We start from the raw sequence: 27053 nt of genomic DNA, 5'->3' as shown, positions 1-27053 counted from the left end.
CAAGGGGCAAACCTATTCCTCAGTTCCTCACAGGTTTATGGGTGCCTCAAAGTCAGTGGACATTATTGCCAGGCAAATAATGACATCTATGTAAGTAAATGAACTGTAGAAATTCATCTCTACTCCAACAGGATGACCCATAAAAGTATTCCACCTGGGTGTGGAAGGGTCAAACTGAACCCACAGAGCATGTCACAGGAGTTCTAGCCTGGACAGGGTGAACCTCAGTGCCTGCCCCTTCTTACTATTGCCTCAGTGTCCCTGGACTGCAGAATTGCTGCTTCTTGAGAGGAGCTTCATTTCATGTCCCTTCATGCCCACCTTCGTAAGTAATCACTGAGGATCTCCAGCAGATATCATTTCTTTATTCAGTTATTATAATTTCATTGTTTGCCACTTTTAGTGCTTTTTACCTTATTTACAATGGATCTAAAAAACTGCCTTGTTCCTGTGTCTTATGAAAGAAGGAAAATGCCTTACTACACACAATCTAGCCAATGTGAGCTTGAACCAATTTACAGAGGAAGTTAAGAAGTGTGGAGTTACCCTAAGAGAAAGCACTGAGGACACTCTTCTTGTGGAGAAAGGAGGCACCTATATTCTTGATTGCACTGTTGAGGATGTTGTACCATCCTCCAGCCAGATCATTTTTGACCCATTAAGTTTAGCAATTAACTTCCATGAACCACATGGCGGTTTCATTACTGCTTGTTGCATTTGAACCTTGGGAGAGCTCCAGTGCTGGGTGCTTTAGCATTAATTGATGGTGGAGTGAAGTATGAAGATGCAGCACCATCCCTAAGACAAAGGCAGTGTGGGACTCTGAAGAGCAAGCAACTCTAATATTTGGAGAAGCATGAACTAAAAATGCAGCCATGCTTCAAAGGTTCCAGTGAGCATAGGAACAACTGCTGCATTCAGTTAGTCATGGTGCTTGATGCTACTGCTTTGGGAGTGTAACTTGGGATGAGACCTAATTGTTTTTAAATATTATCCAAAGTGGTGTTGTCCTGGATGTATCTGACAGAGCTTCTAAAGGAGTATTGGAAAGCAGTTTTACCAGGCTAAAATTGGACAGAATTTCTCCCTGTATGTTTTGGTGATGATCAACCTACTTAGATATGGAGCAAATAATTCTTACTGTTTGGCAATTAAATGTGTTATGCTTTAGGTATAAGTTTTCCAAAGCTCATGGGAGACAATGCAGTAATGCTCACAGTGAAGTAATTAGATTATGAGAGCTGTTTCCTAACAGGGCACTAATCCCGATGGCTTAATCATTTGAGATGACTAAGGTACTATGTGGTAACTGCTAGCAGTTGATGTGACTCAGGAAGACAGAGGTCACTGGGGTCATGTCCTTAGTGGCTATATTTCCTCCCTATGAGAGTCTCTCTTTCTCTCTCTCTCTCTCTCTCTCTCTCTCTCTCTCTCTCTCTGTGCTTTCCTGCTGTCATGTACTAGAGAGCTTTCCTTTGATGTATCCTTCCACCATGATCTTCTGCCTCTGCTCAGGCCCAGAGCAATGGCATCAACTGACCATGGACTGAATCTTCTGTAACTATGAAAATGACTTTTTCTGCTCTAAATTGTTCTTGTCAGGTATTTGGGTCACAGTAACAAAAAAGTGACTGCCAAGAAAATTACTCTTCATTTTTTCCAGACAGAAAAAATAATACTCATTTTATTTTAAAAACTCTTGTGAAATTATTTTCCATATGACATCCCATTTTAAAATTTAATGTAAACCAACCTGTGGGTTACTCATGCTATACAGAATTGCACAACATATTTACAGATTCTAGAAGATTTACAAGTATTATTCATCAGGTAGTAATGTTTTGCTGCAATTTTTACAGCACATATTCCACAGTAAAAGAAAGGGCATATCTTGGTGTTCTTCTATAAAAATTCCTAACAAATGGAAAATGGCAATTTTCTAGAGAGAAGATTTGTTCTTGAAATAGTTTTCTTAAACAATTGGGAATATAGAAAAAGGCTGTAGAGATAAAAGAATTATAACAATGTGTAAGTTAGCATTTTTCTTTTACATTATTGTAAGAACCATTAAGGTAAAAGGTTTATATTCACTATAAAACCACTCTTAAATCTTATGCAAATGATATAATATATGCAAAATATTTCTGCAATGAAAATTACCCTTTAAAAATATGTTGTATACATGAAAGAAAAATATCTCGTTTGCTACCTGTGTTCAAATTCCAACTGACCTCAGATCAGTCAGGCAAGATGAACTTTGAGAAACACCAGTCACAGTGTATGTTAGAGTATCTATGCAGTTTTGGAAACAGAAATATTTTTACAAAAGATCCAGGAACTCACTTATTTTCTAAGATGTGTTCCAGGTGGCCTTCAATGATCTTCTCCATGAATGCTTGTGAAATCTGCTTATGGAACAGATATGCAGAAATTCTGGAATAACCAGAATCAATCAGAAGAAACACAAGACTTGAGGTTATAACATGAAACTTGTTTTAAAGGATCTCTCTCCATCTTCCTTAGCAGGCAAGGCCTTGGTCCCAGTCCTAGTTTCTGAAAGCAGTGCAGGAGCCAACCCAGAGGCAGGCTTGCTGGAGGTGGCCCTGGGTGGATGGAGCTCCCCACGTTCCTGCTGCATGGACCCTTCTCCAGAGGAGCCTCATCTTCTTTTACTCATCAGCAAGCCTCCTGGGGAACCATTTCTCTTTCAGACTCAAAGGCACAGAAATCATACGTTTGAGCAATGTTCTGTTGGCATTCACCACTGTCAGGGCTACTGGACAAAATCAGACATAAGAGGTGCAAGGACTTCTTCAGTGGTGTTCTCCCTACCTCCTGGCAGCAGGGGCTCAGGCCAGGGCCAGAGCATACCTGAAATCCTGTTGCTCTGAGGATGTGACACCAGCAAGCAAGGCCAGATTGATGTCTATGTAGAGCCCCCTCATCTTGACTGGAATACCTGAGCTTGCTGTTCTGGGGTTGGTGCCCCTCCTGTACCAGTCATTACTGGGGCATCTGCAACTGAGGCTGTTGGACACGTTGGAGAAGAAATATTTTTTGCTGCAATCCTCTTAGAAGAGGTGGAAGTTGGAGTCACAGAAATGCAATTATTGTTATTACCAGAGCAAGTCTTTGACTTATTTATTTATTTATGTCTTTGTTTTCTGGTTTAAACTTCTTTTTTTCATATCAAGTGGTCAAAGCACCCCATGAGTTTCAAGTAGAGTACAAAAGCATTGCATACAGCTTCACCCTGAAGGTTTCTGCACCATAAGGTGGTTGTGGTGTGCCAGTTGGCACAGACAGTCTAAGCCTTCATGGTGAAGGCACATGCTTCTGGCTGATGAGGGGTCAGCTGAGGCCATTCATCTTGTTGTAAAGGCTTTTAGTATGGGATTAGCTACCACAAACTTTGCACGGGCAATGGCCAGTGTCTTCCAGATATCCACAGAAGCTACAATTCACACACTAGGGTCTCTCTGCCAGGTTCTCAGCAGGTCTGCACTGGGTTACTCAGGTACTGGAGTAGGGCTCCAGGTGGCTAGGCAGGTATCAGTGGTGCACTCATGTAGAGTGATTATGGACTCAGTATTGGTGGTGGTAATTGTGGTATGTCTGGTTCAGGAGCTATACCATAGACACTGAGCTGTACTTGTGCTCCTGGCTGCTCATGGGCGCCAGAGTGCACCTGCCACTGCCTCTCATGCTGCCAGAGCCCCTGCTTCCCACCACAGTTTAGCCTCCAGGATTGTGCCATTGGCCATGGAAGGGCTTGGCCAGTAGGGGAAGAACCAAGGTATGCACCTCGGCCTAGCCAGGGTAGTCAGGCTCTTTGGCCCAACCACTGGCTACATTGATTCTTCTGCCTTATGGGGGACTGTGGGATGAGACTTGGGGCCAATCAGGGTCCCCATTGAAGATAGGCCAGAAAGACAGCAGTGGGTGCTAGGCACATAGACCAGTTACTGGCCGTCTCTGGAGCTGCAGCTACTGTGGCTGCAAATGTAGGAAGAAGCCAGGTGCACCATTGAAAAAGGCAAGTCCCTAACTGGAGAGGGCAACAAGGATCAGGGAAATGTCCTCAGGCTGTTAGGGTACAAAGTGGCTCAGCTTGGCATCCCAACTAGACCATAACAGCTTGCTGGTGGTCTTGTTCTGGTTGAGCTCAGTGAAGAGCAATAGGTTTTCTTAGCTGGACAAGGCACTCTCAGGGAAAAAGACTCTAGCACCAAAGGTCCATGGGGAGCCCAGAAGAAATGCAAGGCTTATGGGTTGAGAAGCAAGGAGTAGGCTAGGAATCCTGCTGCTGCTTTTGTGAGGAGCTATGGTGTCCTGGTCCACTCTGGAAACAAGAGGAACTGGAGGGGGAAGGGATGGGGGAAGGCAATGTGGAGAAATCTCACCATGGAAAAACCCTGAAGTCACCTGCGTCTTCAGCCTTGGCTCTACAATAATTTTGCAAACAGCCACCATAGGCCATGGCCGTCCATGCTCTGGAGCTTCTCCAGAATAATTTCTATCTCCTTGGGCATGCACTGAACAGGGAGAAGGACAGCAGTGAGGGTTGCTCTTGGGCATTGAGAGAAGCCCAGGGCACCTGAAGGAGTATGCAAATTCCCTGAATGATGCTTACCATTTCTACAAATTGATTTTGCTTGAAATTCTACAATATTTACTTATGTTTTTAAGTCTATTTTCATTTTTAGTAGAGAATAGGAAAGGTAGCAGAATACAACAGTTACTAATATGGCATTATGTAAAAATGTGGATGTGTAACCCATGTGATTCTGCAATCTGTATTTGGGGTAAAAATGGGAGTTCATAACCCACTTGAATCTAATGTATGAAATATGATATGCCAAGAGCTTTGTAATGTTTTGAACAACCAATAAAAAAAATAAATGAAATTAAAAAAAAAAAGAAATTTAGAAAGCTCCTGTGCCAGCACAGTACTTTTATTTTTGAGTATAATGCAAAACCAAAGGTCAGGTAGTAACATTCCAGATCTTGTGTAATATATTTCTTCATTCAGGTCGTACAGCCTGTGTTGTTCTCTGCCTACTTACCTTTTGCTCACATCTCCCACATTCATACAAGTACGTCCTCAGCTTTGCTCAGCCATTGATTTTCTAGTTTTGTTGAATTTTATGGAATTTTTGTACAGGTCTCATGGTGACTTTGTCTCTCTATAAGTATTATTCTGTGCTATTATGAGAAAACTCTACTTGGAGCTTTTCCCTTTTTTCCAGCAATGTATTCATTTAATTATATAAGCCTTATTTCCCTAGGTAAAATTTGCTTTTTAAATGCTATTGGAAATGGAAATGCTCTTCTAAGTTTCTTTGTGTATTTGTCATTGCCAATATATAAACTTATTCATAGCAACTATGAAGAAATTAATTATTAATACCCTGGGTTTTCTTGAGAAATCTTGTGGGAATTTAAGTATAGGATCCTGATTTCTGAGAGTAGAGATAAAGCAATTTCTTCCCCTGTCTCTGGTATAGTTCTTGTCTAAATGCTCTACCAAGAATTTCCACATTCAATGATGAGTGGCAGTGAGAAATGTTAATATCATGATCTTGCTCCTGATTATGTCCAAAGATTTGAGGATTTAATGCAACTAACATGTGCATTTACAAATTATTAATGTGGATAACATTATGGCTATTTCAATAAATTTTTTTTTTCTTTTTTTACTGAAACTAATTTACTTTTGCATTTTTACTTTCTCTACAGCATTTAACAATTTTTACAAGTTGTTATAATACATACCCACACTTCTTTCTCATTCTATCTTTTTCTGAGTTACAATATAATCTTTCTGAGTATTCCTGAGAATCATAGAATACTCTGCCACTTCTGAGCAGTTGGGCTCTTGATCTGCGCATGATATATATAGCAACACCGTGTGATGCTTCAAACAATTCCTGCCATAAATACAAGTGCCTTGCAGAAACTCCATGCAGATTTCAATTCCATTCTCTTTATGAGTGTGACACTGTAGCTGACTTACCAGCTCAAACTCAAGGTCAAGGGAAGCCTCCTCACTTTTGTCCTGGAAGAGCTCAGTACTCAATTTATCACTGATGTCCAAATGTACTGGATTATAAATCTGTTGTCTTGGAAAATCCCTGGAATATAATCAATCCATACAATGTTTATGTAGTTGGGGCTAGTAGGAATATCACTTGAAACTGAATGTGAATGTTTTCTCTGATAAGTAGATACTGATCCATAATGGGGGAGGGGGCAAGGGAGGAATGGATGAACTTTGGATAGGGCAAAGGGGAGGGATGTAAAGGGAGGGACATGGGAGTATGAAAGATGGTGGAATGAGATGGACATCATTACCCTAGGTACATATATGAAGACAGGAATGATGTGACTCTACTTTGTGCACAACCAGAGAAATAAAAAGTTGTGCTCCATTTGTGTACTATGAATCAAAATGAATTCTGCTGTCATGTATGACTAATTAGAACAAATAAATAAATTTTTAAAAAAGTTCAGTCTGGAAGTGCCCTGTGGTTGAATGGACCACTGTCTCACTCGTGGTTTCTGGTGGAAAGCTGTCATTTGGATTGGAACTGCTTTTTCTGGAACATCAGTGGAAAGATGGGCTTCTGGTATTTGGTCCCCACAGGAATCAGGACAGACACATCATTTTCTTCTGTTGGACACGATGGATTAATTTCCAAAGGTTTTTTCACATAGATTCATGTAAACTGCTCTCATCTCCACTCTGGTCTTTAGATCTAAAATCCCCATGAAGTTATCCAGATTCTAGCAAAGTGTTTAATATTGGTCTCAAAGACTTTAGGGTTTGAGTCCCCAATCTCTTCTGATCCTGCTTTTTCATATAACAGTCTTCAATGGAGTGATCTTCTCAGAGTCTCATTTGGCATGAAAGGTCATCAGGACCAGAGGGCAGGCTGCACTGCACTGTCTGACTCAGGATCAGTGGTTTCCATTCCCACAATGTGGATTAGCTCCCACATACATAATACACTTAAAATTGTGGCATGGACAGGAAAGTCAATTGTCTCATCAATGTATCGGACAGGAAAACACAGACAAAAAGCACTAAAGTACTTGCACTATTTATTTTTGTGTAATTTTAAAGCAAGACTGGAGTTTTGGCTCAGTGGTGGAGCACTTGCCTGGCACATGTGAGGCCCTGGGTTCGATCCTCAGCACCACATAAAAATAAATGAATAAAAAAAGGTATTGTGTCCAACTACAACTGAAAAATAAAAAAATAAAATTTAAAACAATCAATTGTTCAATTTTCTTTAAAAGTAGTCCATGATTTTATATATCTTAATTTTTCAAAAATTTGTGGCTCAGTATCTTTGGATGTTCCAAGTGGCTAGTGACTTTCTGGCATTCTGCATGAACGCCAAGTTCAAATAACAGTTTTAGATAAATTCAGATACTTACACTCCAAATCTATGCCAACATATGCATTTAAGAGTACATTGAATGGGGCTGGGGTTGTGGCTTAGCCTTCGAGCGCGCACCTAGAAAGTACAAGGTCTTGGGTTCGATCCTCAGCACCACATAAAAATAAATGAAATAAAAGTATTGTGTCCAACTACAACTCAAAAATAAATAGTTTTTTAAAAAGAGTACATTTAATGAATGTTCACAACACAAAAATTGATATACTGAGTACATATATTCAAACATCTCACTATATGTAATAAATACGTAGAATTATTTTGTGTTGATTTTTAAATGTTTCCAAAAAAGAAAATAAAGGGATAAAATTGTAAAAGTACTTTCAGTACTCTCAACAAACCCTGTAAAGCAAAGTGGAAAAAATGAGTTCTCTAGCTGGGGATGCAGCTCAGTAGTAGAGTGCTTGCCTAGCATGCAAAAGCCCCTGGATTTAACACCCAGTACTACAAGGGGGTTGGCATGGCAGGGGGCTCATTGTCTCTAATTTTTTCCTCCTCAAACACAGAGTTCATGACCTTTATTCTATTTAGTAAATTGATATTCTCTTTAATATCACATATTAAGCCAAATTATGATCGTGTCCAATTTTAATTTCAGACTCCAACATCACTTGATTAAAGTTTTCAGAAGCTGTTTTACTGTCTTGCAGAATAGAACTGGGATTTCCAAATGAATGTCTCAGGTGTAAATATAAGACCACAGTAAACCAAACAGGCCAAACTTTTATCCTAGAGCAATTTGGCCATTGTTATATCAACATGACCTTAAGAGAACAGGCCTTGAAGTAATTTGATTTAGTCTTTAGCTTGAGAGCTACCTTCATCCTGTCTTTTAGCTTCTTGACACTTAATATGCCTCTTCACACAAAAAGAAAGGGTCACTCTTCCTGGTTAGCCCATTGCAAATCAGACAGTATAAACACAGACTTTAACTTTCCTTTCCCCACTATTCCTGTTCTTATCTCAGTTTCATTTTGCCCTTATCACTTCACCATTTATGCATAAGTATGTTCTCCATATGCGATATTTATCAAATAGATTATCCCTCAGTCAAACAACCACAGCCATTGCTAAAGATAGAAACCATTAAAAGATATGACCATTGTCTTTAAGAGGTTACTTCCTCATTTGAGTAGTGGTTTGGAGTTTGACTCTCTAAGCCCTGATTAAGGTTTTTGAAGGTGACTACATAGTCACTTTTGCATGGCTATAATGGAATACCTGAGGCAGTCTAACTTCTTTAAAAAAAAAGAGTTTTATTTAGTTCATAGTTTTGGAAGTTCAAAGGCATGGCTTTTGTCAGGGCCCTCTTGGCTCTGCCACAACCTGTGATTTGATGTGAGATGGTGAAGAAAAAAATCACATCATCAGACAGAAACCAGGGTTTTTCTGTGCTCAGAGTGTCCTTCTGAGGTCACTCTCCCAATGACCTTAGGCCTCCCACTTGGCCTCACCTCTTACAGGATCCATCCCTTCTCTATACTGCCCCCCTGAGGATCCCAACACATGGACCTAGGAGGACAACCACATCCCAACCTCAGAAGGGACTGCTGTGGTGGGTCTCAAACATTGACACCACCCCAAATCAGCAGGACAGTCTGTTCTCCTTGTTTGAGTCAGTTTGAGATTGCGAGTGTGACTTAGTTCTGAGGGTTGAGATGAAAGGGAAAATCTGCTGGGGAAATCTCTGGTAAAGATACAGTCAGAGGAGATGGACTAAAAGTGAAATATGGCAGACTGGGAAAATCTCCACATCCAACCAAAACTCCTTTAACATGCTAGGACAAGGAGTTTTTTTTCCTTTCTCTGTTTAAAAATTTTTTAATTTGTTCTTTTTAGCTATACATGGCAGTAGAATCTATTTTGATATATTTATACAAACACGGAGTATATCGTATTTTAATCCCAGTCTTGTGAATGTACATCATGTTGAGTCTCACTGTGATATATTCACACATGTACAAAGGAAAGTTATGTCAGATTCATTCCACTGTCTTTCCAATTCCTATCCCCTCTCCCTGCCTTTCATTCTCCTTTGTCTAATCCACTGAACTTTTACCTACCAGGTCCACCTACCCATTGTGTTAGCATCCACATATTAGAGAGAACATTCAACCTCTATTTTTGGGGGATTGGCTTTTTTCACTTAGTATGATAGTCTCCAGATCCACTCATTTACCAGCATATGTCATAAAGTCATTCTTCTTTGTGGCTGAGTAATATTCCATTGTGTATAGATACCACATTTTCTTTATCCATTCATCTGTTGATGGGTACCTAGGTTGGTTCCATAGCTTAGCTATTGTGAATTGAGCTTCTGTGTCTTCTATTGTGATGTGGCTGTGTCACTGTAGTATACTGATTTTATCTTGTGGATATATAGTAAGGAGTGGGATAACTGGGTCAAAAGGTGTTTCCATTCCTAGTTTTTTAAGGAATCTTCAATTGGTGCAGTGTAGTTGCACCAATTTGCAGTCCCATCAGCAGTGTATGAGTGTACCCTTTCCCCCATTTCCTTACCAACAATTATTGTCACTTTATTCTTTTTTTAAAGCAATTTTTCTTTTCCTAGTCTTTAAAAAAAAACACCTTTATTTTACTTATTTATTGTTTTATGTGGTGCTGAGGACGGAAGCCAGGGTATCGTACATGCTAGGCAAACACTCTACCACTGAGCCCCTACCCCAGCCCCTATATTCTTGATAATTGCCATTCTGACTCCAGTGAGGTGAAATCTCAGTGCAGTTTTAATTTGCATTAGGAAAAGAAATTTGAAGAATTAGAAATTCACGAGGGCATTGATAATAGAAGAGAAGAACACAACTTTCGATGCCAGGAGAGACAGTTGATAACTGACTTCATGAACCCTCAAAAAACTGAAACCTAAGCTGGCAGTAGAGAAAGCCCTAAATGAAGTCAATTGACATTGCACAATATTTTTTTCCTTTGCACAATATTTCTTTTTTTATGTGTGATCTTCCTTATGTGATCATTATTCTTCTTTCAGAGGTTTTTTGTTGTTGTTGTTGCTTTTTTTTTTTTTTTTTAGAAATTATCATAGTGAGGGTCTCTTAGTTAACTCCTGAGTTGTTTTGTCATAAAATGTCTTTATTTCATCCTTTTTGTTTGTTTATTTTCTTGGTACTCGGGATTGAAAGGTGCAGGAATTGAAAATACTTGAGTATTTATAAAAAGCATCCCATGTCAGGATAAAAGCAGGAAATTTTCTGGGTGTCTGCATAACAACAAATGCTAGACTCAGATCTCCTGTCTTCCTCCAAGAAAAAGCCTAGAAGTTAATTATCTCAAAATATTAAGCCAAATTCTGGATAGCTAAGGATGGAGATAGGAGGTGGGGGGACCATATTGAATATAGGGTAATGTGAAATTATTCACATTGAATGGTGAGACACTTCCTCAAGTTATGGTAAAGTGAACATGCCTTGGGTACAAAATTTAAGAAAGCACTAAAAAACCCTCAGTAATCAAGATAAATAATGTTTGTTTTCATCAGTCCATATTTATATCCTTTTTCCTTTGCACACTATTTCTTCTTCCATCTGTGATCTTATGTGATCACTATTCTTTCTGAGATATATTTTTTATATAAGTTATCATACTGAGAGTCACTTAGTTAACTCCTGGGCTCTGTTTTGTCTTTAAAATTTCTTTATTTCTTATGTTTGTTGTTGTTGTTATAGTTTTTTGGTACTGGGGATTGAACCCAGGGGCACATAACTATAAGTACTGAGCTATAACCCCACCCCTTTTTACTTTTGCTTTTGAGAGGGTCTCACTAAGTTGCTTAGGGCCTCAATAAGTTGCTGAGTCTAGCTTTGAACTTGTGATCCTCCTGCCTCAGTCTCCCACATCTCTGGGATTACAGGTATGTATACCACCCTGCCTGGATTATAAAATTTATAACTTATAAAAACTTCCCCAAACACAATTTTGGACTTGGTGTTAATATTGGCTCCTTTGGCTGAGGGTCTTTTCTGGGATGGACTCTCCAGGGAGCTGCTCACTGCATGGAGGTCTATTGCTCCACTATGGCACTGCTGCCTCCACCCAGCAACAAACACTGCAATACCCTGCCTTGTGGCCACCACCATCAATGAAAGGCCTCCCCTAGGAACCACTGCAAGATGACATCACTGTCTTCAAGGGTAAATATATTTCTCAGATCCAGGGTGCCCTTGGCCATGCATTTATGAATATATGAATGGCAGTGGACATTTCTGCAAGAAAAATCATGACAAATGTGCAGATAAGTGAATGGTGGAATTCAATTTGACTCCACCAGGATGCCCCCATAAGAGAATTACACTGGAATGCAGAAGAGCTAATTGAAACCTAGAGGTCTGGGCAGGGTGAAGTCAGTGTACTTCTTTTCTGTAATCTCAGTATTGCTTGATTGAAGAACCACTGCTCCTTGTGAGCAGGTTCCTTTCATGTAGCACACTCTAAACTTCAAACACAAAGCACTGAGAGTATCAAGTGGAGGCATCTGATGGAGCCTAGTATGTGCACTTGTGGCTCTCTGCAAGTCCTCAGGCAGGTCTGTGCTGGGTCCCTAGGCACTGCTAACAGGGCTCAGGCTTGGCTCTGCAAGCTGTGCAGCACCTTCGTCTGGAAGGGCCCCAGTAAGCCAGGCAGGCGTCAGTGGCACCCATGAGGGCAACTAAAGACTCAGGTGGTGATGGTGATGATGGTATTCTGCGCTTGGGGCTACAGACATCTACCTGTATTGGCGCTCTTGGCCGCCAATGGGTGCCAGGCTGCTCCAGCCACCTTTGCTCACTCCGTTGTCGCCCGGATGCCCCCCGTATGGTGTGCCCTCCGGGCATCTGCGCTGCATGATTGGACGTGGGAGGGCTCAGCCAGTAGGGAATGTCAGGTGCTCAGTGAGTAGGCTAAGCCAGGCTCTGGGGCCCTCCTCTGGCAGCACCACCTCAGCTGCCTTGTGGGGGGTCTGTCCTCTGAGGCTTGGGGCAAACCAGTGAGGGTTGATGTGCCGCCTGCGTCGTGGGAGGGCCGCCATCCATCCCTTGCAGGTAAGGGGGGCGAGGCAGCATGGAACCCATGCGGGTGGTGGGCACCTAGAGCAGGGACCTGGGCTCGGTAGTGGCTGCAGCTGCTGTGGCTGCAGGTTGTAAGACGCTGCAGGACGCGGCCATCTTAAGCAGCTGGTTCCTAGCTGGAGAGGGCGGAGTTGGTCTGGTTACCAGATCTTGGCCTGCTGAGGTGCACAGGGGCTCAGCTTGCATCACGCCTGGACCCCAGAGCGTCCTGGTGGAAGTCAGTGAAGAGCTTAGGTCTTCCTAGCTCGATGGGGACAGCGACCGTGGAACTTAAGGTCTATAGGGGGCCCCGAAGGTTGCCAGCCTCAGAAGCTGAGCAGCAAGAAGTGGACCAGGAGACCATCACTGCAGCATGTCCAGCTGTAGCCCCTGCAGTTGATCGCACTACTGGTGCCATGCTCTCTATCCTGAAAGCAGAAGAACAAGGATGAGGAAGAGATGGGGAAGGCCTTGGAGAGTTTCAGCAATGGAAGGGCCCCAGAGACACCCAGCTGCAGCTCTGGGCTCAAAGCACTTGGGCAGACACCAGCCCACCACAGTCAAGGCCATCCATGCTCAGGTGCTGCTCTGAGCTAACTACTGGCTCCTGGGGTGAGAACTGAGCATGGAGACTGGCCAGAGAGGAAGGTGATCCTGGACGCTGAGAGAGGCCAAGGGTGCCTGCAGGAGAGTATAGATCTGCCTCATCATTTTTGTCCAATGACTTTGAATAAAATTATACAATATTTAGCTATGTCTTTAAATCTGATTTCATGCTGAATCCTACCAATACATTAGGAGTTTACAAAGATTGAATGCCAAACAACCCAGCGCAGTACTTGTTTGGTGTGAGTACACAGTACTTTGAGTATGATGCTATAATGCAAAACCTAGAGAACAAGTATAAGAACAATCTAAACCATGTGTGATATACTCCTTTAGTCAGGGAAACACCTGTGTGACTATCTGCCTGCTCACTTTCTGTTCACATCTCTTATATGTCTCAGCATTGCTTAGCCATTGTTTTTCTGGTTTTGCTGAGTTTATTGAATTTTTTCCTAGCCTTATGGTGATTATTTTACATCTATTATGATATGGTTTCCACTGCATCCATTACCCTTTTACAGTTGCCTTCTCTAACTGCAGGCCCACCCCGAGAAAGCAGAGTGGCCACAACAGGTTGGTTCTTAGTGACCAACACCTGGAAACTCTGGCCCTCCTTCCAGTCCATTCTTTCAATGCTGCCAGACTAAATCCTTCACCTTCTGAGATCTTTACATGCTTGATTTGGAAAACAAACATTTCTGGCACTCTGGCAAGTAGCTCAGGTATTGTTGTTCATGTGATTTTAACTGGCAAAGAAGAGCTAAAAAAGAAAAATAGATGTTTTGCAATCCAGTTTGGAGCAAAAATAACATCTGTTCATTTTAAATGGCAAGAGATGACACAGCTTGGTGACTAGGTAGTGCCGTTTATAAAGAAGCTGCCTGGTTTCAGCACATTTTTTGTGGAAATCTGGGCACTTTCTGGATCTGCAGGAGGACATGATGTGTCCTCAGAGCAAATGGTTCAGGGGACCTCATGAATCGCTTCATGTCTCAGTAGCCAATTCACTTGAACATTGCATATGTCACCGAGAGGAAAACAATACTCCATGTGGGGACAAAAAGCAACTCAGATTCTATGTGGGGAGCAGCTCAGAACAGTCTCTTTTCTGTCTGAAAACAAATGAAAAAATAAAGACAATCTTTACAAAAGCATGAGAAATTGGACTTTGTGATCTGTTGGGGAGCACCAATTTTTTTTTCTAAGCCAAATATTAAAAAGAAATGCTGTGATTTTTTTTTGTGATGAAGTAATCTCATTTATTAGTAAATAACAAAATAACCCTCAGTCCCAGACCTCCCACCCATATCAGTCCATCAATGTGACATCTCAAATTGAAACCCAAACCATATTAAACAATTTTCCTTTGGTGCCTGACAGAAATGTTTAAAGTATGGTATTTTTGAAAATGTTGCAATTCTAGGCCATATTGTATTAGCCTCTATTGTTTTTCCATTTTCATAACTTGTAACAATGCCAGCAGGAAATCTATAACCCTGAATGTTACCACCTCTTATTCAGATGCTCTAAGATTGCAAAATCACAGAGAAAACGTACAAATGAGATGAAATAATGCTGCAAGATCTAATGTCTCCTTGTGGTGTATTTCTTCCAAGCTTGGAGCTACTGTGCCAAGACAAAGGCCAATCAAGTCTCTGTGTTTTGTAACAGAACCACATTGAGTTCTATAGCTTAGGAACCATGTTCTTGTTTATGGTCTCCCCAGGCAAGAGGTGGGACTGCAGAATGATCCCATGTCTGCAAAGAGTTGGGAACTGATGTTTCCTTGGAGACTTCAAGAATTATATGCCCAAGTCTACCAAGCCCTCACCTACTGAAACTTAAGTTTTGGTTATTCTTGAAAGACTCCCTGAGCTCATGTGAAGCAAAGAAATGAAATATATTTCCTAGAATTAGGTAGCACAGATGTGGAGAATGCTTGATAATAAAAGTACGTACAGGGCAGGGAATGTAGCTCAGTGACAGAGTGCTTGCCTAGCCTGCACGAGGAATTGGGTTCCATCCCCAGCCCTGGAAAAAAAAAAAGTCTATACACATGACACAGTCCACACTTGAAGAATGGGCACAGTTGAAGAATGAAGTTGGGGTGGGCAGGGGTGAGTGATTGGCCCTGATCAGACTTCAATCTACTCTTTGAAAATCTGTTTTCAAGTTCTTAGTCTACTATAAGCATAACATTCTATTTTATAGGGCTGGGAACTGAAACCTGGGCCTTGTGCAAGGCAGGCAGGTGCTCTACCACTGAGCTGCACCCCAGGGCATTAACAGTCTCATTGTTTCCCTTTCTGCAGCACCAGATATATTGTTCAAGAACAGATATGCCTAAGACACTGCAGGTGAAAGCCACATACTATGCATATGAGGTGTATCATCACAAGGAATATAGGGATAGTAGCAGCTACCAAAGGATTCTTTTCTATATCATTAGTTTCGTGAGATCCTTGATCAAAAGTAAACAAGGTGGTCAGACAATTTGGCAAGGTAATGTATTCATTTAGAGAATGACAATACAAAATGACAATGAGGGTCTCCTTTCATTTCCATGCAATTTCCCTCCTTTCTCCCTTTCCCTCCCCCCCTCATCCCTATTTAATGGTGATCTTCTTCTCATGCTCTTCCTCCCTGTTCTGTTCTTTGTTGCCCTCCTTATATCAAAGAAGACATTTGGCATATATATCTGGCTTGTTTAGTTCTTGATGTCAGATGGAGAGACATTTCTCTTTCACAACAGTCAGCCACTGCAGGACTTGGGTGGTCTCCATATGGAACAAGTCTCCACCTTGAATCCTATGTTCCTTTGGGGAAGTTTGAGTTCCCTGATGGGCCAGTCCAGGTGGTGAGTTCATTCCTGTGGCAAAGGAGGTGGGGCCTGCAAATGAGAAGGAGTAGAAAAATCAGAGTAAGACACTTCCAGGAAAAAGAACATTGGTTCATATTATTCTCTGTTGGGTGCTTCCATCTTGCCTTCTGTCATAGCTAGCTGCTCAGGTATATTTATTCATAGTTCAAAGCTAGTTGAGGGCAAGTATCAACAAAATTCAACAAACCTTTGCCTAATTAAAAATGATTAGCTGAGTTAAGATTCTTCAAGGAAATGATGAGAGGAACAGAAACCAAGGTCGGCATCTCATTAAACTCTTGTTTCTTTCAGACCTTTAAAAAAAATTGAATTTCATAAATTTCAGTAATTTGGGGGGGAATTGAACTTCACTGAATTTCCTTTAAATGAAGGGACAGGGTTAATGCTGAAGATGAAATCAGAAAAGGAAGGCACAGGGTTAGTGTTTAAGAGGAAATCAGGGACCCAACATGGCTGCCGGCAAGGAGGCAGCACTTTCAATGCCTCCGCAGTAATGCGAGCAGAGAGGCCCATTAATTCACCTGCATGCGGCCTGCTGAGGGACTTCTAGCAAAATTCCCCTGAAAAGAGACCTACCGGGAATTAGTAAGTCTATTAGAGGGGTCACTTTGTCCCAGAGGAGTGAATCTCAGCGAGTGAATCTCAGCAGCGAGGATCCCGCCGGCCAAAGCCGAACTCACGGCCAAAGCCGAACTCCCGCTGCCCACACTTTGCAGCGTACTTACAAACGGCCACAGCCTGCTTGGGCCCCAGCCGGACTTGTGCAGAGGCGGTTCATTGGGCGCTGCAAACGACCACCCCCTCCCCTCCCCCGCTGGCTCGGCGCTGTGAACAACGACCCCCACCCCCTGCGCTCGTGTGAACAGCTCCTGCGGGGGCGCAGTCCTGCCGGCCCAGCCAAAAAACTGCTGCTCACACATTGCAGCGAGCATACGGAAGGCGGGGCCCTGCCTTCCCAGCTCTGTGAGCCGCCTTTGGAGGTTTGGCACTGCAAACAACCACCCCAACCCCCAACCCCGCGCTCGTGTGGACAGTCCCCGCCTGCCCGGCGCTGCTAAAGGCCCCGCCCGCCCGGCTCTTGCACGGGGAATCAGGAGTGTCGCGGGACCCGCGGCGCGGAATTCTGGCTACCGCTATCACCAGTGCTGACAACTGAGGTCTCTTGCAGCAGCTTCCAGGGGCGTGGCTACCAGAGGACAAGCAAATTCGCTGGGGGTTCTCAGCCCCAAGCTCTACAAACTTAGGGTCCAAGGGAATGGCAAACAGGGAGAATGTGCCCAGGCGTTCTTGAAAACAGGGCTCACAGGAGCAGCAGACTTGGTGTGTAGCCAATATTGTGGTGAGCATCACCGGTGCACTCAGGATTAGAGACCCGCCCAGTCCAGGAGGAAGAGCTGCTGCACAGTGACTGGCTTCCACCTACTGAGAGGAGAAGCGTGGCCCGGTGGGCACAGCTCCACCTACTGGAAGAATAGTGAATCGAACTCTAAGACTGCATGTATTAAAAATTTTTTTTTTCTTTTTTTATTGGTTTTGTTTTGTTTTTGTTGTTGTTGTTTTCCCCCAGTTTTTTAAAATTCATTTTATTTTATTTTTTAATACTAATTTTCATTTTTATTATTGCAATTATGATTTCTTTTTAATTCTTTTTAATTTTCTGTTTCCTTTCTCTCTCTCTTCTTTTCTTCTGTCTTTGCATTTCTTTTCAATTCTCATATTCCCCCTTCCTTGAATTCTGCCTGCTTACTTTCATTCTCTTTGGTGACTTATTCCCTCCCCCTATAATACCTTTCCTCCCAAGCAGCAAATAAATTTATAGGAGTAATCAGCAACTCAGTAGTCAAACAGAACAAGAAGCAATATGAAAAAGCAAGGAAGGAAAGGAGTACAAACAATGCAGGACAGCCTAAATATCCAAGAGGATATAGATTCATCAGAAAAATGGTCATATAAAGAACTCAAGGAACACCTTAGACAGATGGAATGGAACCTTAAAGAGGATACGAGACAGCAAATTCAAGCAGCGAAAGAACACATTGAGAACAAATTACAAAAACAGATAAAAGAAGAAGTTAAGCATCTCTATCAGGAGATAGAGATTATAAAAAAGAATCAGACAATAATCTTAGAAATGAAGGAACTTATAAGCCAAATTAGAAACTCAAACGAGAGCATCACTAATAGAGTGGAGCAAGTAGAAGCCAGAACGTCAGATAATGAAGACAAAATATATCATCTTGAAAAGAGTCTAGCCAACTCTGATAGGCTGGTTAAAAATCACGAGAGAAGCATCCAAGAGATATGTGATAACATTAAAAAACCAAATTTAAGAGTGATCGGGATAGAGGAAGGCACAGAGATTCAAACCAAGGGAATGTGTAATCTACTACATGAAATAATTACAGAAAACTTTCCATAAATAAAAAAGGAAACAGATATACAAATTGTAGATGCATACAGAACACCGAGCATACAAAATCAAAGTAGACCAACGCCAAGACACATTGTTATGAAGATATCCAATATACAGAACAAAGAGAAAATATTAAAAGCTACAAGAGAAAGGAGGCAGATTACATTCAGGGGTAAACCAATAAGGTTAACAGCGGATTTTTCATCACAGACACTGAAAGCGAGAAGATCCTGGAACAACGTATTTCAAACACTGAAAGACAATGGATGCCAACCAAGAATTCTGTATCCAGCAAAATTAAGCTTCAGGTACGACAACGAAATAAAAATCTTTCATGATAAACAAAAGCTAAAAGAATTTGCAGCCAGAAAACCAGCATTGCAAAGCATCTTGAGTAAAACACTACACGAGGAAGAAATGAGAAACAATAACCAAAGCCAACAATGGGAAGTGCCCCAGTAAAGACTGACGGAGGGGGGAAAGCTAATCGTGGAGAAATAAACTAAATTAAAAAAAAAAAAGAGAGAGAGACAAATAATCAAACATGGCTGGAAGTACAAACCATATAGCAATAGTAACTCTAAACATTAATGGTTTAAACTCTCCAATAAAGCGACATAGACTGGTAACATGGATTAAAAAAACAAATCCAACAATATGCTGCCTCCAGGAGACACATCTGACTGGAAAAGACATACACAGGCTGAAGGTGAAAGGTTGGGAAAAAATATACCACGCACACGGTCCTCGCAAACAAGTAGGTGTGGCCATCCTCATATCGAACAAAATCGACTTCAAGACTAAGTTAATCCAAAGGGATAAGGAAGGGCATTATATACTGTTAAAAGGAACCATTCACCAACAAGACACAACAATAATCAATATTTATGCACCAAATAATGGTGCTGCGACGTTCATAAAACAAATTCTCCTCAAGTTCAAGAATCAAATAGACCACAACACAATAATTATGGGTGACTTCAACACACCTCTCTCACCATTGGACAGATCCTCCAAACAAAAGTTGAATAAAGAAACTATAGATCTAAATAACACAATCAATAACCTAGACTTAACTGACGTATATAGAATATATCAACCATCATCAAGTGGATATACTTTTTTCTCAGCAGCACATGGATCCTTCTCAAAAATAGACCATATATTATGCCATAGGGCAACCCTCAGTAAATATAAAGGGGTGGAGATAATACCATGCATTTTATCTGATCATAATGGAATGAAACTGGAAATCAATGATAAAAGAAGGATGGGAAAATCCTATATCACATGGAAAATGAACAATATGTTACTGAATGATCAAGGGGTCACAGAAGACATAAAGGAGGAAATCAAAAAATTCTTAGAGATAAATGAAAATACAGACACAACTTATCGGAATCTATGGGACACAATGAAAGCAGTTTTAAGAGGGAAATTCATCGCCTGGAGGTCATTCCTCAAAAAAAAGAAAAACCAACAAATAAATGAGCTCACACTTCATCTCAAAGCCCTAGAAAAGGAAGAACAAAACAACAGCAAATGCAGCAGAAGGCAAGAAATAATTAAAATCAGAGCGGAAATCAACGAAATTGAAACAAAAGAAACTATTGAAAAAATCAACAAAACTAAAAGACGGTTCTTCGAAAAAATAAACAAGATTGACAGACCCTTAGCCATGCTAACGAAGAGAAGAAGAGAGAGAACTCAAATTACTAACATACAGGATGAAAAAGGCAATATCACAACAGATGCTACAGAAATACAGAAGACAATTAGAAATTATTTTGAAAACCTATATTCCAATAAAATAGAAGATAGTGAAGACATCGATAAATTTCTTAAGACATATGATTTGCCCAGACTGAGTCAGGAGGATACACACAATTTGAACAGACCAATATCAATGGATGAAATTGAAGAAGCAATCAAGAGACTACCCACCAAGAAAAGCCTGGGACCGGATGGGTATACAGCGGAGTTTTACAAAACTTTTAAAGAAGAATTAATACCAATACTTTTCAAGTTATTTCAGGAAATAGAAAAAGAGGGAGCTCTTCCAAATTCATTCTATGAGGCCAACATCACATTGATTCCGAAACCAGACAAACACACCTCAAAGAAAGAAAACTACAGACCAATATCCCTGATGAACCTAGATGCAAAAATCCTCAATAAAATTCTGGCGAATCGGATACAAAGGCACATCAAAAAAATTGTGCACCATGATCAAGTAGGATTCATCCCTGGGATGCAAGGATGGTTCAATATACGGAAATCAATAAATGTTATTCACCACATCAATAGACTTAAAGATAAGAACCATATGATCATCTCGATAGACGCAGAAAAAGCATTCGACAAAGTACAGCATCCCTTTATGTTCAAAACATTAGAAAAACTAGGGATAACAGGAAATTACCTTGACCTTGTAAAAGCTATCTATGCTAAGCCTCAGGCTAGCATCATTCTGAATGGAGAAAAATTGAAGGCATTCCCTCTAAAATCTGGAACAAGACAGGGATGCCCTCTATCACCACTTCTATTCAATATAGTTCTCGAAACACTGGCCAGAGCAATTAGACAGACGAAAGAAATTAAAGGCATAAAAATTGGAAAAGAAGAACTTAAATTATCATTATTTGCGGATGACATGATTTTATACCTAGAAGACCCAAAAGGGTCTACAAAAAAACTACTAGAACTAATAAATGAATTCAGCAAAGTAGCAGGATATAAAATCAACACGCATAAATCAAAGGCATTCTTGTATATCAGCAACAAAACTTCTGAAATGGAAATGAGGAAAACCACTCCATTCACAATATCCTCAAAAAAAATAAAATACTTGGGAATCAACCTAACAAAAGAAGTGAAAGATTTATACAATGAAAACTACAGAACCCTAAAGAGAGAAGTAGAAGAAGATCTTAGAAGATGGAAAAATATACCCTGTTCATGGATAGGCAGAACTAACATCATCAAAATGGCGATATTACCAAAAGTTCTATATAGGTTTAATGCAATGCCAATCAAAATCCCAAAGGCATTGCTTGTAGAAATAGATAAAGCAATCATGAAATTCATATGGAAAAATAAAAGACCCAGAATAGCAAAAGCAATTCTAAGCAGGAAGTGCGAATCAGGCGGTATAGCAAGACCGGATTTCAAACTATATTACAGAGCAATAGTAACAAAGACAGCATGGTACTGGTACCAAAACAGGTGGGTGGACCAATGGTACAGAATAGAGGACACAGAGACCAATCCACAAAGTTACAACTATCTTATATTTGATAAAGGGGCTAAAAACATGCAATGGAGGAAGGATAGCATCTTCAACAAATGGTGTTGGGAAAACTGGAAATCCATATGCAACAAAATGAAACTGAACCCCCTCCTCTCACCATGCACAAAAGTTAACTCAAAATGGATCAAAGACCTTGATATCAAATCAGAGACTCGGCGTCTGATAGAAGAAAAAGTTGGCTACGATCTACATATAGTGGGGTCGGGCTCCAAATTCCTTAATAGGACACCCATAGCACAAGAGTTAATAGCAAGAATCAACAAATGGGACTTACTTAAACTAAAAAGTTTTTTCACAGCAAGAGAAACAATAAGAGAAGTAAATAGGGAGCCTACATCATGGGAACAAATATTTACTCCTCACACGTCAGATAGAGCCCTAATATCCAGAATATACAAAGAACTCAAAAAATTAGACAATAAGATAACAAATAACCCAATCAACAAATGGGCCAAGGACCTGAACAGAAACTTCTCAGAGGAGGACATACAATCAATCAACAAGTACATGAAAAAATGCTCATCATCTCTAGCAGTCAGAGAAATGCAAATCAAAACCACCCTAAGATACCATCTCACTCCAGTAAGATTGGCAGCCATTAGGAAGTCAAACAACAACAAGTGCTGGCGAGGATGTGGGGAAAAGGGTTCTCTTGTGCATTGCTGGTGGGGCTGCAAATTGGTGCGGCCAATTTGGAAAGCAGTATGGAGATTCCAGGGAAAGCTGGGAATGGAACCACCATTTGACCCAGCTATTGCCCTTCTCGGACTATTCCCTGAAGATCTTAAAAGAGCGTATTACAGGGATACTGCCACATCGATGTTCATAGCAGCACAATTTACAATATCTAGATTGTGGAACCAGCCCAGATGCCCTTCAATGGATGAATGGATTAAAAAAATGTGGCATCTATACACCATGGAGTATTACGCAGCACTAAAAAATGACAAAATCTTGGAATTTGCAGGGAAATGGATGGCACTAGAGCAGATTATGCTTAGTGAAGCTAGCCAATCCCTAAAAAACAAATACCAAATGTCTTCTTTGATATAATGAGAGCAACTTAGAATAAAGCAGGGAGGAAGAGCAGGAAGAAATGATTAACATTAAACAGAGACATGAGGTGGGAGGGAAAGGGAGAGAAAAGGGGAATTGCATGGAAACGGAGGGAGACCCTCATTGTTATACTAAATTACATATAAGAGGTTGTAAGTGGAATGGGAAAACAAACAAGGTGAGAAATGAATTACAGTAGAAGGGGTAGAGAGAGAAGATGGGAGGGGAGGGGAGGGAGGATAGTAGAGGATAGGAAAGGCAGCAGAATACAACAGTTACTAGTATGGTATTATGTAAAAATGTGGATGTGTAACCCATGTGATTCTGCAATCTCTACTTGGGGTAAAAAAGGGAGTTCATAACTCACTTGAAGCTAATGTATGCTAATGTATGAAATATGATATGTCAAGAGCTTTGTAGGGTTTTGAACAACCAATAAAAATAAAAATAAAAAAAAAATAAAAAAGAGGAAATCAGATATTTTGAAATATCCGAGGCCTAATGGAGCTATGGTTTGAATAACATTCACAATAATAAATTTGAATTTATCCTCAGAGAAGTCATAGGATTTGGAAACAAAGTGTTGATATAGTTTTTTGATAAGCACAAATAGGACTCAAATATTGCATTTGGCACACATGGTTACCGAATGGATGGTAGCATATTTTGAATGCCTAATTACAAACTCTTCATGGGGAGCAGTTTATAAGCCTCTTTTCAGCAAGTCCATGTTGTAAAGTTTGTCGAGTATACAGGTTAATCATTATGAATTTGGAATCAGATTTGAAATCACCTCTGCTCTTTCTTACCACTGAGTGTCTTTGGAAGAAAAGTAATGAAGCTTCCCTCCATAAAGCTCATTTTATGAACCTGTAAAATGGGACTCATAATATCTAGTTCAGAGAATTGTGAAATTTACTTGAAATGATGTGATGTTTTGCACAGAGTGTATGACACTATAAAGGCTCAATGTAATAGAAAAATATTTCTAAGCAAAATATTTTATGCTACAATTGGTACGCATTGCTCTTGAGAGAACAAAGAACTGGACATTACCATTGGAAGAACAATCAATCCTACTTAAGTACTCTGATTGAAAATGAAAACTGTTGGAGAGTGGATGTAAAAAATATTCCCTTGGTGCTGCAGTGCTCTACTTTCAACCTGTGATGGGCTGAGTTCTCTGCTGCTTGGTACTGACCCTGAATACTGATTCCCTCCAAGGACAACTGCTATATTTGATAACAAACACCCCACCTGAGGATCAGAAGGCCAAACCCAATGTGACTACTCATGTCCCACATGTTAGAAAGGTCTTCCTCCAATTGAAATTAAATGGAATGTTTTTGAGAAATAGAAAGCTGCTCTACTCCAGGTTCTTCAATCTAGAGAATGTGAAGCAAAGCAAAGCATAGTGTACAGAGTCATGGAAACGGGCACCTCAGCGTTCTCATTAGGGCACGCATCATGGAACAGTTTCATGGTCAAAGTCATGGTGCTATCAAACTCTTGACAACTTACATAACTTCATTGCTGCCCTGTTTCTGGACTGGTCACATTGCCTCCTGTAAAGCCCAAATTCTACTTTCATTCATGCTTACATTAGTTCGAATCCACAGTTATTTACTCTTTATACTAAACTTAGATGTTTCTTATTCTGCAGGATTTTTAAACTTTAGAAATGATATAAGACTGCTAAGAGAATCCCGATATGGCCTTTCTAATTGATCTAACAAATCTTGTTGACCAATCTTGTTGAGCAAACAGCTTTTAAAGATTTTAACGTGTCATTAACGAGGGAGAGAGAGATCTCTACTTTAATAGTTGAAATATTCATATACACGTGTGAAATATTGAAGTCAGTGTATTTGCAAATGAATGCAAAACTTTTCTTCCTAGTGGGGGAGGGAAGACGACTGAAATTGCCTGGACAAACTTTATTTCCTGCCTCTCCATGAGAGTTATGTGGAATGTCTAGGAGGAGTCACAGACTTTTTACATTTTGCCACATGTACTTTATCTTGCCTCTTTCCCTAATTCAATCTTTCTGAACAGTTTGAGAAGAGTATTTGTGTCTCACACCCCTGGACACTTAATGCCTTTACTCTGCTGTGAATTGTCCAGGACAGCACATTCTCTCCCATAACCCTGAAAAATTCCTACATTCAGGAATCTAACATTGACACAATACATTCCTCCAGTCTATAGCCCAATTTGTTAGTTGTCCTGCTGTCATCCTCCATGCTTGATTTAAATCCAGGCTCCCACAGTTCATACACTTATCACTTCTCTTTAGTCTCCTTTATAGTTTTAGAAAATTTTCAAATTTGCCTACTTCTGAAATTTAGAGACAAAGACTATGGCATTTCTGGTGTGTGTGTGTGTGTGTGTGTGTGTGCATATACACACATATGCTGCTTCATTGGTGATTATGTCTTCAGCTATTATGTCAAAAGCCAACATTTGCAAAGCACAGTTTACCTCAAGAGTAACATTGGGAAGAAATAGCAAGCAGAAACCAAACCCCAACTATGTGGCACCAGGCCTACAATATAGAAATAGCTGTCGAGGTGTCTGCCATGCTTACCAAATTGAGTCAGTCTAAGAACTTGGCAGGCAGGAGGTGACTAGAACATGACAGCCTTCGAAGGAGGGGTCGTATCCATGGGCTCCTCACTGGCAGCCTGGGAGGTTGGTGGTGCAGAGGCCTTCTGTGTCAGGGTGGAGGCCGGTGAGTGGACCTTCACTGGCAGCATGGTAACCATGGGGGCATTGGGAAGAGAGGCTCTTTGCTGTCCAGCAGGGTTCCCTGATGCAGGCTGAGGGGTGGCTGGTGGGACAATGGAATGGGAGAGATTGGGGTTGGGTTGGGAGAACTGAAGGGTTGGGGGGCCGGGGAAGACTGGTCCCTTTGCTGGCTGCCTGTGCTGCCTATGGCCATGGACAGTGCGGTGTGGGCCAGAGCTGTCACTGGACGCAGAAGATGGGAAAATGACCGCCATGGAAGGGGGGGTAGTGTCCATGGCCATGTCCTCAGGCAGCACAGCAGGATGCTGGGAAAGGTGAGCCGATGACATGGCTATGAGGGTTGGAGGGCCGGAGTGCTGGCCCTGGGTATTGGGGTTGCAGGTGGAAGGGACAGGAGTTGGTCTTGGGAAAGAATGAGGAGGAGGAGGAAGAGGAGCAGCAGGAGGAGCAGCCAAAGGAGAGGGAACATTAGGAGGAGGAAGTGGAGGAGGAGCAGGAAAAGGAGTTGGAGGAGGAGGAAAAGGAGGAGGAGGAAGAGGAAATGGAGGAGGAAGAGAAGGAGGAGGAAGAGGAAAAGGAGGAGGAAGAGAAGAAGGAGGAAGAGGAAAAGGAGGAGGAAGAAGGGGAGGAGGAGGGGGAGGAGGAAGAGGAGATGGAGGAGGAAGAGGAAATGGAGAAGGATTAGGAGGAAAAGGAGGCTGAGGAAAAGCAGGAGATAGATGAGGAGGAGGAGGAGGAGGAGGAGGAGGAGGAGGAGGAAAAGAAGAAGGAAGGGGAGGAGGTGGTTGTGGTGGAGGAGGAGGAGGAGAAGGAGGAGGGGGAGGTGGAGGAGGAGGAATTGGAGGAGGAGGAAGATAAAAAGGAGGAGGAGGATCAATACACATGGGGGTTGGGGATTCCGTTCTGGAAGAGGTAGGATTGGAGGGGAAAGGGACCTGGGTAAGAGGTGTGGGAAGGTGAAACACATTAGGGGTAACTCCAACATGGGGACTGGGGCTGAAGGGAGAAGGAGGTTTCCTGGGAAGAGGCAGAGGAATGTTAGATGAGGGGGAAGGTGGAGGGATGGATGGGTTCAGGGGCCCAGCAGGCTGGAATTGCAACTGCCTGCTGGCAAGGATGGTTGGGATGGGGGAGGGGTCAGTGGGTGGGGGGAGGGGGCCTGCATTCCAGGGAGGGCCTGCAGGTGGGGAGGATGCATGGACAGTGGTGGTGCAGTCCTCCAGAGCCTCTCTTCCACCCTGGGCGACCTCTGCCTCAGGCTCCACGTTGTTACTTCTGGCACTCTGAACCCTCCTCAGGGTGTCTTTGGTACATAAAAGTGGCCGCTTTGCAGGTGGGGGCAGCCCGTCCTGATGCCAGGAAATCAGTGATGGCAGGGCCACTGGCATGAGCCGCTTTCTTTTATTTGGCCTCCTGGAAGCAGCAGTTAGTGAGGGCCAACTCTGGGATAGAACACAGGTTGGCTTTAGGCCCTGCTCTCCCTGGATGGCATCTTGGGAGGCTGGAGAGACAGGCA

General features: G+C 41.7%; 1 pseudogene; it reads right to left on the bottom strand.

Moving 5' to 3' along the window:
* Positions 1 to 2849: 2849 nt before the first annotated feature.
* Positions 2850 to 3705, bottom strand: LOC143398245 (transcription factor GATA-6 pseudogene; annotated as a pseudogene).
* Positions 3706 to 27053: the final 23348 nt, after the last annotated feature.

This window comes from Callospermophilus lateralis, chromosome 4 (genome assembly GCF_048772815.1).
Source record: "Callospermophilus lateralis isolate mCalLat2 chromosome 4, mCalLat2.hap1, whole genome shotgun sequence".
NCBI classification, from domain to species: domain Eukaryota; kingdom Metazoa; phylum Chordata; class Mammalia; order Rodentia; family Sciuridae; genus Callospermophilus; species Callospermophilus lateralis.
The sequence above is the reverse complement of the archived record's forward strand: the minus strand, read 5'-3'. Positions and strand labels throughout refer to the sequence as shown.